The sequence below is a fragment of the Berghia stephanieae genome, chromosome 3, assembly GCF_034508935.2.
Source record: "Berghia stephanieae isolate SIO BIC M18660-M18661 chromosome 3, UCSD_Bste_1.3, whole genome shotgun sequence".
NCBI classification, from domain to species: domain Eukaryota; kingdom Metazoa; phylum Mollusca; class Gastropoda; order Nudibranchia; family Aeolidiidae; genus Berghia; species Berghia stephanieae.
In genome coordinates, this window is record NC_088362.1 from 72963579 (window position 1) to 72974743 (window position 11165).

An 11165-nucleotide genomic window follows, 5' to 3' on the forward strand; every position below is an offset into this window, starting at 1 on the left:
TTTTTTCCCTAGTTTTTACTCACAAAAAAAATTGTACTTTCGAAGGTCTAGCATATCTTACATTTTTTAAAAAGTAGTGACAATACCAGCAGGACACCTTTTGCCTCTGTCATTCGTAACCGAAGTATTTTCCTTCCGAATCGAAGCTCTCTCTATCTAAAAATAGTTTATTGACGATGTTACGTATCCTAGTAACTAGTCTCAGACTAAGCTTAAAGTCCGGCCTCAGCAATAAATGACTAAAACTTAATCAAACTTAGTCTGAAGGTGACGTGATTTTAGTCTGGGAAATATTTGGTCAGCTCACATATAATTCGATTTTTTCAAGTCCTTGGCTAAAATCAAAGACTAAGCGCTAGTCCACGTTCATAAAAAACGGGCCCAGAGCGTCATTATCGCCATCATCACCATAACAAGTAACAAGGTCACCACCATCACAGATTTTTTTAATTGCAAACTTCCGAATATTTTTTTTTATTCGTTGAAGTTGGCAGTTCTAAAATTTACAGACGGCTTAGACTTACGTACGAATAATTTTTGCGAAGGGGAATAACGGATGGCTACGCTTATTTGTACTACCACTGCAAATAACGCCAGAGCTTATTTGTACTCTTACTAAAAATATAACATTTTATACGGATAGAACTGCAATATACAATGAATTATCTGGAAGTCAAAAAGTGAACACTTCATCTCATCACAATCACATTCTATTATTACAAGTTGATTTTGACGGACTTCGGTAATTCTTCACTCTTTTCAAGTCACAGAATACTCAGTTTACAAGGTAAGCATACGAAATGCACATTTTAATTCATTTCTTATTTTTATAACTAAACATGCTTTGGGGTTGTGTGTTTGTTGATTGTGCATCAGCTGACGACACATTTGTCGCTACCGCGAATTACTCAACTTTATTACTTTATTTTGTGAAAAATAACAATAACAGGGCTTTTAAAAAATTAAAATACTAATCCCCCCCCCAAATAATTTAAATCAGCCTTCCATGTCAGGCGATTATAACCAGGTGTTTCAATGTTCGATCCCCAGTCAAAAGGTTGCTAATTTTATCAAGATCAAGAGGTTTCGAGTACTCAGGACATTCCAGGCTCAGGGTCCTTAAAAAAAATTCTTTTCATTCAGTTATTGTTATTATCTTTATTATGGCCGACACAGCATGCATCGTCCATACTTTTTCAAAACTTTTTTTTTTTTGGGGGGGGGGGGGGGCTGTTTTTTTATATCGGAAAATTGGGTTTTGTATGTTATGTTCATGGAGAGAGAGAGAGAGAGAGTAATATTTTATAATGATAAGATATCTGTAGTGGTAGTATTATTAGTAGTTTTGAAATGCCTATGATGATGACAATGTGAGATAATTATATTAGTGTGATTATTTTTATCATATTTTTAAAAATTACGTACGGCTATGTCGTAGTGGTATGACACTCGCTTTTGGACCGGAAGGTCCTGGGCTCGAGCCTCGCTCGGCGCATAGTTGAGCCCTTGGAAAAGGCACTTTGCTCACTTTCTCTCACCGGACTCAGTTGTAAAATGTGTACTTGGCCGTTAACTGCGTTGTCTCTGTCCGAAGAAATTGTAATATCGCCTAACAGACGTTATGTCCCGTTCAACATGCGAAGCGTTGCTGTCATAAACTTTAGCATTGGCATGTATGTGCCTATTTCGCTGTAGTGAATTTAATTTAATTTTTTGTTTTCATCGACAGCTAACATGAAAGAACACTGTTGACGTTACTGGTGTCCTGACAATCCATAAAGATGCTGGCTCAAGGGCTATTCTGGCAAGGTGTGTTGAGGCAAACCTTTGCCTGTGGCAAAACTCATCAATCAGCAAACCATCATCTAGGCCAGCAGACCAGAGTGTCTGCATGCACTTTTTGACAATGGTTAGTAATGTTTTCAAATCTCCATAGCGCCTTTACATTTTTTATTGGTGATCAATAAAATAAATGCTCATTTTTCTAAATGAAAATGGCAAAGCATCATTTGAATTGAATTACTACTGAATGTATTAACTTAACGACAGACTATAGTTTGTTGCCAAGAGTTTTGTTCTATGGATGTAAAACCAATGAAATTTCAAGTGTGTTGGTGTGAATAATGATCATTTTTTAAAAATTGCTATGTCTTTGACAAATGCATTTTATGACAATAATGCCATTTCCAAAAATTGCTAATGAAATGTGTCTCTTTTTTATTTCAATTTTTCCATCCAGAGCAGGATCAACCCTCTTTGTGGAACTACAAAAAAAGTGGTGGCAAACAAGTAGTGTTGACTTTTTCTGTATTGAGGCGAAAGAGATTTTTATTCCAAGGGTTTGGGAAAGCAAATTTCTTTTTATTCAGAGCTAGTGCACTATTTAACTGTTTTATTGTCTAGAATAGAATTGATTTTGCAGTTCAACTTGACTAGATATCTAATTTTATACGACTTGTCTCTCAAGTAGAATAAAAAAATGAAAAATGAGGACAGCGTGCCATATTATATTTTGAAAAATCATTTAATATATCTAGAAATCATCTGTATAACCTATTGTATACAGTAAAAAATTAGGTTTTGTGATTATAATGATGAATTCATAAGGTATGACATCATATTTGACCACAAAATTATTTTATCTCTGGGCGTAAAAAAATCAATTTTACAGCATTTTTTTTTATCTAAGGGGTATGGGGTAGTGAACCGATTATAATTTTTTTTAGACTTAGATCAATCTACAAAATTTTCGTTTTCTTGTCCTATTACGGTCATATTTTGAAAGTTTGATAGATCATTTCTTTTAGTTGTCTGCAAAATCAGCCTTTTAACTTTATGTCAAATTATAGAAAAAGCTTGCGCTTTCTCAAATGTCTGTTTTATGTCATTTGTCTGATTTTCTAGCAATCCTACCTTAGTCATTTTCCTTTAAATAAATTATCTTCAAATTTATTCAGAATCTTTTCTATGATGTGTTTTACATCATGATGTAAGTGTTTGGGGGTAAATTAAAATTTAGCAATTTTATAAATTTTAAAATTCATTTGTTCCTGTCGATCCGCGCTAAATTTTCAGTTGAAATCAAATAAAAATTCTAAAAAAATTATTCCAAGAGTTCTCATGATATAGCTATTTATGAAAGAAACATTGTGTTTGAATTTGAAAGAAATTTATATGCTAGCTTTTGGTGCATCTATGTTAGAAATTTTAGGGTTTTACCTCTAATTTTAGCTTATGTTGCCCCTTAAAAAAGTTTTTTTTTTTAATTCAGTTATTTTTGGTGTTTAGCATCAAATTATACATTACATTATTACTTCATGAGATATAGTTAAAGAATTTTAGAACTATAAAGCATATTTGACCACTAAAGTAATTTTTTGGTGAATAACAGCAGATATTAAATTATTTCGCAATTTTTTTTCTTAGAGGTATGGGTTAGCGAATTGTTTATAATTTTTTTCAGAATTTGATCAATTTATAAAATATTACTGTTTTCTTGTTCCATATTGGTTATACTTGATGAATGTTGGCCTTTGTCTGCATAATTAGCTTTATTCTCAAATTAAAGACAAATTTTTCATTTTCTCAAAATTTCATTGCGCGTCATTCTCTATTTTCTAACATTCACATCTGGATTGTTTCCCATCAGATTGTCTTCAAAATTGGTCAGAATTTTTCTTATGATGTGTTTTGCATCATGATGGTTGGGTTTTGGGCTAAACAAAAATTTAGCAGTTTTATGAATTTTTAAATCAATTTTTTTTCCTGTCATGTCACACCAAATTTTCACTAAGAAATCGAAAAAAAATTCTGAAAAATTTATTTTCAAGACTATTGCTAAACCTATCCATCTTGTTGTAAGAAACATTTTGTGTAAATTTGAAAGAGATCTGTTCGTTGTTTTTTCCTGCATCACTGTAAGAATATTTGGGGTCTAATTTGAGCTTATATTGTCCCCCTGGTGGTAGGGATTTGGTAGCTAATAGTATTAGCGCTGGTGGTAGGGACTCAGTGAGTAATAGCGCTGGTGGTAGGGACTCAGTGAGTAATAGCGCTGGTCGTAGGGACTCGATGAGTAAAAGCTCTATGACTCGCTGAGTAATAGCGCTGGTGGTAGGGACTCGGTGAGTAATAACGCTGGTCGTAGGTGCTCAGTGAGTAAAAGCTCTATGACTGTAATAGCGCTGGTGGTAGGGACTCGGTGAGTAAAAGCGCTGGTGGTAGGGGCTCAGTGAGTAATAGCGCTGGTCGTAGGGACTCAGTGAGTAATAGCGCTGGTCGTAGGGACTCAGTGAGTAAAAGCTCTATGACTCAGTGAGTAGAAGTGCTGGTGGTAGGGACTCAGTGAGTAAAAGCTCTATGACTCGGTAATAGCACTGGTGGTAGGGACAGTGTCAGTGAGTAAAAGCGCTGGTGGTAGGGACTCGGTGAGTTATAGCGCTGGTTGTAGGGACTCGGTGAGTAAAAGCACTGGTGGTAGGGACTCAGTGAGTAAATGCTCAATAACTCGGTAATAGCACTGGTGGTAGGGACTCGGTGAGTAAAAGCTCTATGACTCAATGAGTAAAAGCGCTGGTGGTAGGGACTCGGTGAGTAAAAGCTCTATGACTCAATGAGTAAAAGCGCTGGTGGTAGGGACTCGGTGAGTAAAAGCTCTATGACTCAATGAGTAAAAGCACTGGTGGTAGGGACTCGGTGAGTAAAAGCTCTATGACTCAATGAGTAAAAGCGCTGGTGGTAGGGACTCGGTGAGTAAAAGCTCTATGACTCGAGTAAAAGCGCTGGTGGTAGGGACTCGGTGATTAAAAGCGCTGGTGGTAGGGACTCGGTGAGTAAAAGCTCTATGACTCGAGTAAAAGCGCTGGTGGTAGGGACTCGGTGAGTAAAAGCGCTGGTGGTAGGGACTCGGTGAGTAAAAGCGCTGGTGGTAGGGACTCGGTGAGTTATAGCGCTGGTGGTAGGGACTCGGTGAGTAAAAGCGCTGGTGGTAGGGACTCGGTGAGTTATAGCGCTGGTGGTAGGGACTCAGTGAGTAAAAGCTCTATGACTCGGTAATAGCACTGGTGGTAGGGACTCGAAGAGTAAAAGCGCTGGTGGTAGGGACTCAGTGAGTAAAAGCTCTATGACTCAGTGAGTAAAAGCGCTGGTGGTAGGTACTCGGTGAGTAATAGCACTGGTGGTAGGGACTCGGTGAGTAAAAGCTCTATGACTCAATGAGTTAAAGCGCTGGTGGTAGGGACTGGGTGAGTAATAGCGCTGGTGGTAGGGACTCAGTAAAAGCGCTGGTGGTAGGGACTCAGTGAGTAAAAGCGCTGGTAGGGATTCAGTGGTGTCACTGATTTTATGACATTAGAATATAAAGAAATTTACAACTACAATCGGCTAATGATTTTACAAAAGGTCCCCACAAAAGTATATCTTTAAATTATTAAACAAGTCTGTTGATTAAATTAAATTATAATTTTATTTTAAAAGATCAAGAAAATGTCAAAATAAAAATGAAAGTTTTGACAACGAAAATGTACCTATTCCGTAACATATAAAGACACACAAACAAATCTTGTCCTCTTGCTCCTCTGTAATCTTGACACAGCATTGCTCTGATTTTTCGTGAAGATGTGTAGCATGAACACTACTTCACTCTATACCGATCACGACCCAACAAGTATTGAGAACAACCATGCTTCTCAAATTTGTTTTACATACAGGACTTTGCACTATCCTTTTGAATCTGGATAGAGACTTGACCGACTCAATTGTTAACTGGCACCTTTTTACTATCACACTCTTTTATTGAGATGTGATATTACGACTTATAATGTCCCTTTTTATTTCGTCATTGACCGACCAGCTTTTGAAATTTTGATATTCTACAACACAGTGTTTGGTCTCCTGTGTTATATTTGTTTTATTCTGTACCGGCCTGTATAACACAGTTTCGGCCTTCTCTGTGTTATATTTTTATTGGGACATATAGTAACAGATTTGCCTTCTCTGTACTATGAATTGGTCACCCGTTCACGGACTGACACAATACAGTAGCCTGCACTATGCCTTGCTATCTTCCGGCCCCAAACGTACTTCACACAATCAACCCTGCATTATGTGAAGGATAGCTAGTGACGTTTGGCGACTGAGAGACGTCATCACAAGATAGCATAGCAACAGGTTTGAAAAATACCAACTCGTGGTTGCCTAAAGCTAATATCCCATTGAGACTTAAGCTCATTCTACAGTAACGTCACAGCCCCCACCCACGTTAAAAATTTACTTTTTTGGTGGTTTATTACATGAAAATAAATTTTACAAATGGACAATGAGTAAAGGTATTAAGGGAATTCTGTATGAAATTTCCTGTGTAGAGTCACATTTGAAAAATTTCGCAGTCTAACTGTCTCTGTCGTGTCAAGGGCATCTTTATGGTCGCATGTCTCTGTTATCTGGAGTCCCTGTCTGGTCAGTCTGTGTGTCCATAACGTCTGTGGTCTCTCTGTCTGGTCAGTTTGTGTGTCCATAACGTCTGTGGTCTCTGTCTGGTCAGTCTGTGTGTCCATAACTTCTGTGGTCTCTGTCAGGGCAGAGTGTGTATTTATGTCTGTGGTCTCTGGCCAGTATGTGCATTTACAATGTCTGGTATCTCTGAAAAGTCAGAAAGAGGGTTAGAATGGGGATTTGTCTGTATCAAGTCAGTCATGTCAACAATGTCAAAGTCTTTACCTTCAGAGACAAGAGTCAAAAACTGTTCCAACTGGGAGATTCTTTGCAGAAACTGATGTTCTCCCATAACTTGAAACAAGCTATTGATCCTGTTTGTCACTGAAGATACAATTCGATACCGTCCTTCCTGTGTATTTGTCACACGTCATACTGGTACAATGTCAGTTTCAGGTTGGTCATGGATTTCCAGTCTTTCGCCCGCCCTGACCCTCATCATCTATGCACATAACATTCACAAGTGGATACAAATATCGATTTACTTTGTATGTTGCATCCATAACAAACACATCACAAAAAACACTCAAATCACGCCTCATTCTTCCCGTTACTTAAAACAAATACTCAAAACCACCATCCTCATTCACACTGAACTTTGTTACACCTCCTTCCTCCTCTATCTCTTTCAGTAATTCCTGTACCGTCTCACCGTCCGTCCTGTCAATATCAGTCTTGAACAATCTCCGCTGCAAATCTTCGACATCTTTAGGCAATACATTTTATCCTTGGCTTGATTGAATGTATTGCCTAAGTTGGGTTGTGGACACCTTTGTTTTAGCCATAGCCTTCACTGTCTCATTCACAAGGGGCAGGCGATTCTCCGGATAAAGTGAGGATGGCTAAATGTAAAAAGAAAAAAGATTAAAAGTACAAAATTGTATGCAATAGCATTCAATTCAGACCTGCCAGCTAACAAAACAAAAAAAAAGCATTTTATTTTTTATTGACAATTTAAAGACAAAAATCTGCATATAAACCCATAATGCACGAGTTGTGTTTGTCACTCTAAAATACTTGAATGAACTAAACTGCAACAGGCGCTCATCAAATTCAAGGGTTAAATGAATGACTGCAGAATTCCCAAAAAACGTCGCTTCATTGTCTTTGTAACATTTTCATGGCATACAAAAACGCAATAGAGTGGTCACCATTTATAATTAGTCCTCAGAAATCAAGCACTTATAACTGCATCGTACTCATTGTAAAAGTCAAATTTTATTTTGAAAAGTCTATGGACAACCATCAAATCTTAAAATTCCTTATCTGGAACAAAAAAAAACAAAGACAAAAAAAAAAAAGACCCAAAAAAATACCACCTCCTAGATCTGCTTATATTGTCTTACAGGACTTAATAGCGCTTGCAACACTATAAAAAGGATGATGATATGGTGACTGATTCAATAAATAGGGAACAGTAGATTTCACGAGCACCTCAAAGATGTACCAATTTTGACATTACCTCAAAGTCTCACCGAGACACAAGCAAAGGATCCTGCTAAAACATTTACATAATGCAATAATATTCAAAACCTATAACGATAACAGTACATAACAGAGAGATGATTTACAGTATAAAAAATCATCTCAAGAAGAAAGGTACTGTATTTGACTGTCTGCCTCCCAACTAAAGACCCCCGCAAGGACCAGGAAAAAAATGAGCAATCTTAATCCATAACAAAGACAGGGAGCAACATGGAAAGGGAAACCAAATATAAGGGATAGAAAAATGTGAACTCTCTGCCCAGAACCCTTCCAAGAAATTTTTTTTTTAATAAAAAAAAATACAAATTCTGGAACAGTCAATTTTGTCACAAGCTGGTCATCATCTCTCCATCTCAGTGCGCCACCTTGAATGTATCGTAATAAAATATGAGTTGGAATGGCTGTTGTCCTTTAAACATTTGGTCCTGGTGTCAACAGTGCATTTACCTAACTAATCTATTACTATATATTACACTCAATAGTGGGAGGGGGGAGGGACAATTAAGTACTGAAAATATAAAGTAACAAGAAAAGAAAAAATAATACATATTTATAAAAAAAATTGAGTCTAATTGCAACTAAAATAGAATTTGCGATTAATTGCTGTCAAGTGTAAAATTTTCGGCAGCGAAAAACTGCAGGGACAAAATATCGATGGAAAATAAGTATAAAATGAATGAGTCTTACCAATTTATCACATGGGTGATTTTCATGGTGGTGATTAGCCCCTGTCACCCTCAGAAGCCAGTATTAATTTCAGAGTCCTGCATGGTAAGAAAAACTTTTTATTACAAAATAATAAAATTGCATAACTCAATTGTGAAGGATTTCAACATGCAGATTATAGAGCAATTGAAAATAAATCTTAATAAGACATTCAATAATAATACTAATCCAGCGCAATCAGATACAATTAATGAACAAATCAAGTCTTTCACTTTTTAAAACTGTTCTGGTAATAGTTGAACTATTGTCTTGCTGCATTACATCGTGCAGCCCGCCCACTGAAGACTGTAAATGAGCTGCAGATAGGCACACATTGCCTCTTCCTCTGGATGTTTTAAAATTCAGAATCAGTTTGATTGCTTTATTAAAATTGTCTTGGCAATCAAGATAGAAAAGCTGATGGTGATAATTTACTTCCGAGTTATTCTGAAATATTATAACCTTGTGCATATAATATTTTCATTTTTTTTAAATATGTAAAAGTAAAAAAACACCTCCTGCCCCCGTCCAAAAACAACCTCCTACCTCTGGTTAGGACGAACTCCTTTGCTTGAAGTCAATTGCTTTTTGCCCTGCTTGCATTCATAGACACAAAAGTCATAAATTAGCCAACTTTCCTCAGGGTGATATGATGGAAGCTGAAAAACACGGAATAATATAAAAGATCTTAACATAAATACCTAAATATTAAGTTTAAAAATTGCAATATTTTCTCCAACTGAGACAAAGGTGTTACAGTTCAGTACGTTAGAAGAATAAGAAAGTAAGTCGAGAGTTTTCTCGAAGAACTTAAATTTGTGACGTGGTACTCAAATCAGGGACTAGGTCAAAAGCTGAATGGCACAAATGGAAAGCCAAAGGCATGTTGTTTTCAATATTTAAAGTCAATAAAAATTCAAATTCTGTGCATTCTAATATTAGTATTAGGCAAACTACAGACTACACTAAATTGAATTGTATTAAGTAAAAGGATCTTGTCACATTCAATCAAGCTGTCATTTGAGAAAAATTACTTCATTATAAATTGAAGTTCAGATCGCATGTTTGAAGCCGTATTAGGAAAATTCATGTATCTGTGTATAAGCCAAGTTTCATCAAAATCACAGTGGCAACGAGTGTCTAATATTTGCACCAGATACACTCGTAAAATTTGAGTGTAGGCCTATTTAGCAAAATCATATATTAGGAATGGTTTATACTACATCATAAAGTAGCGCATGCCCGTCATTCATCCTGCATCTTTTTTAAATATTAAAAAAAGAATTGAGCTTTCATAAGCCGCAATATCCACCAAACATGCTCAAAGCACTTTACAAAGGATCCATGACTAGCAGCAACACGTAACAAGTAGAACGTTAGGCGATGTTTTTCTTCTGACAGACAACGCTCTTAGGGGATAGGAAATCATACACATGAGTACAGTGAGAGAATGTGAGTCCTTGGCGAGGCTCAACCCCAGGACCTTCCAATCCGGAAGAGAGTGCCACACAGCCGCATATATCTTGGCTGTTCTTGAGAATTTGCCAAACACCTACAAACTAATTAGTAAAAAGAGGGGAGATGGGCAGAAATAGACAGACAGATACACACTCAGAGAGAGGAGAGAGAGAGAGAGAGGAGAGAGAGAGAATAATATCAGTTGCCTGTGGTGTCAGTCCGTTTAGGAGTGAGGTGGCGGAAGAAGTCGTCTAGCACTAGTACTTGGGAAGTAGTAGTAAGTAGTAATATATGGGAGGTCTTCTGCACGTTCCTTGAGCTAAGGAAAGTATTCCTTCAACTAACCTTAAAATAAAAATAAAACCTTGTACATTTCCAACACTTGGACCTGCACTATGACCTATAACTAAAACTAACAGACAAAAAAAAACCCCGCTAAGACTCCTCTCAGTACCTTTCAATATTTCAAATTGAATTATAATGGGTGCGGAAAACTAAAACAATGGTCATATAAGGAAATTTACAAATCAATCAAGTTGTTCTACAGGTTTTAAAATGAAAATATGAAGTAACAAGATATCACTCTAATATAGTGACACCTAACTAACACTAGACATCACACCAGCAGCAATGCTGAGCGGAGTAATTTTACTTTTTTCTACATTTAAAATAAAAAGTGGCATCTTTCATTTCTTCTAATTCTTAACAGACACGATTATGTCCACTTCACATCTCAACAACAGGGACAATTTTTTCACTTCTTGAGGCAGTCTTTTCTTACTTCTTTTAAATTTCATTTTTTAAAGCTTCTTTATTGATTTGTTTATAAGTTCTATTGTTCTTCTTCTTATAATTTCATTGTCAATATCATTTTCATCAGCATACTTTTACGGTACTTTTACCATGTTATTCTTACGCTCTTACAGTTACAGTACAGCAGAGCGATACCTAACGCAGGCCTTTATAGTGCTACTAAATTTGAAAAATTAAAATAAAACGTTTGACAAAAGATCCACAGTTCAAAA

General features: G+C 36.5%; 1 protein-coding gene and 2 long non-coding RNA genes across 3 annotated transcripts in view; 2 read left to right on the forward strand and 1 right to left on the reverse strand.

Annotated features, from left to right (window-relative positions):
• LOC144968401 (ornithine transcarbamylase, mitochondrial-like) overlaps nt 1–11165 on the forward strand; it is a 126975-nt gene that overhangs the window by 27314 nt on the left and 88496 nt on the right. The gene's annotated exons all lie outside the window — the stretch shown is intronic.
• On the forward strand, nt 575–7793 carry LOC144968396 (uncharacterized). The gene is made up of 5 exons (XR_013644577.1): nt 575–787; nt 1730–1909; nt 2240–4147; nt 4822–4998; nt 5109–7793. It is a non-coding gene; the product is annotated as an uncharacterized LOC144968396 (long non-coding RNA).
• LOC144968397 (uncharacterized) lies at nt 5446–9804 on the reverse strand. The gene is made up of 3 exons (XR_013644578.1): nt 9229–9804; nt 8665–8741; nt 5446–7334 (listed from the first exon to the last, which is right to left on the reverse strand). It is a non-coding gene; the product is annotated as an uncharacterized LOC144968397 (long non-coding RNA).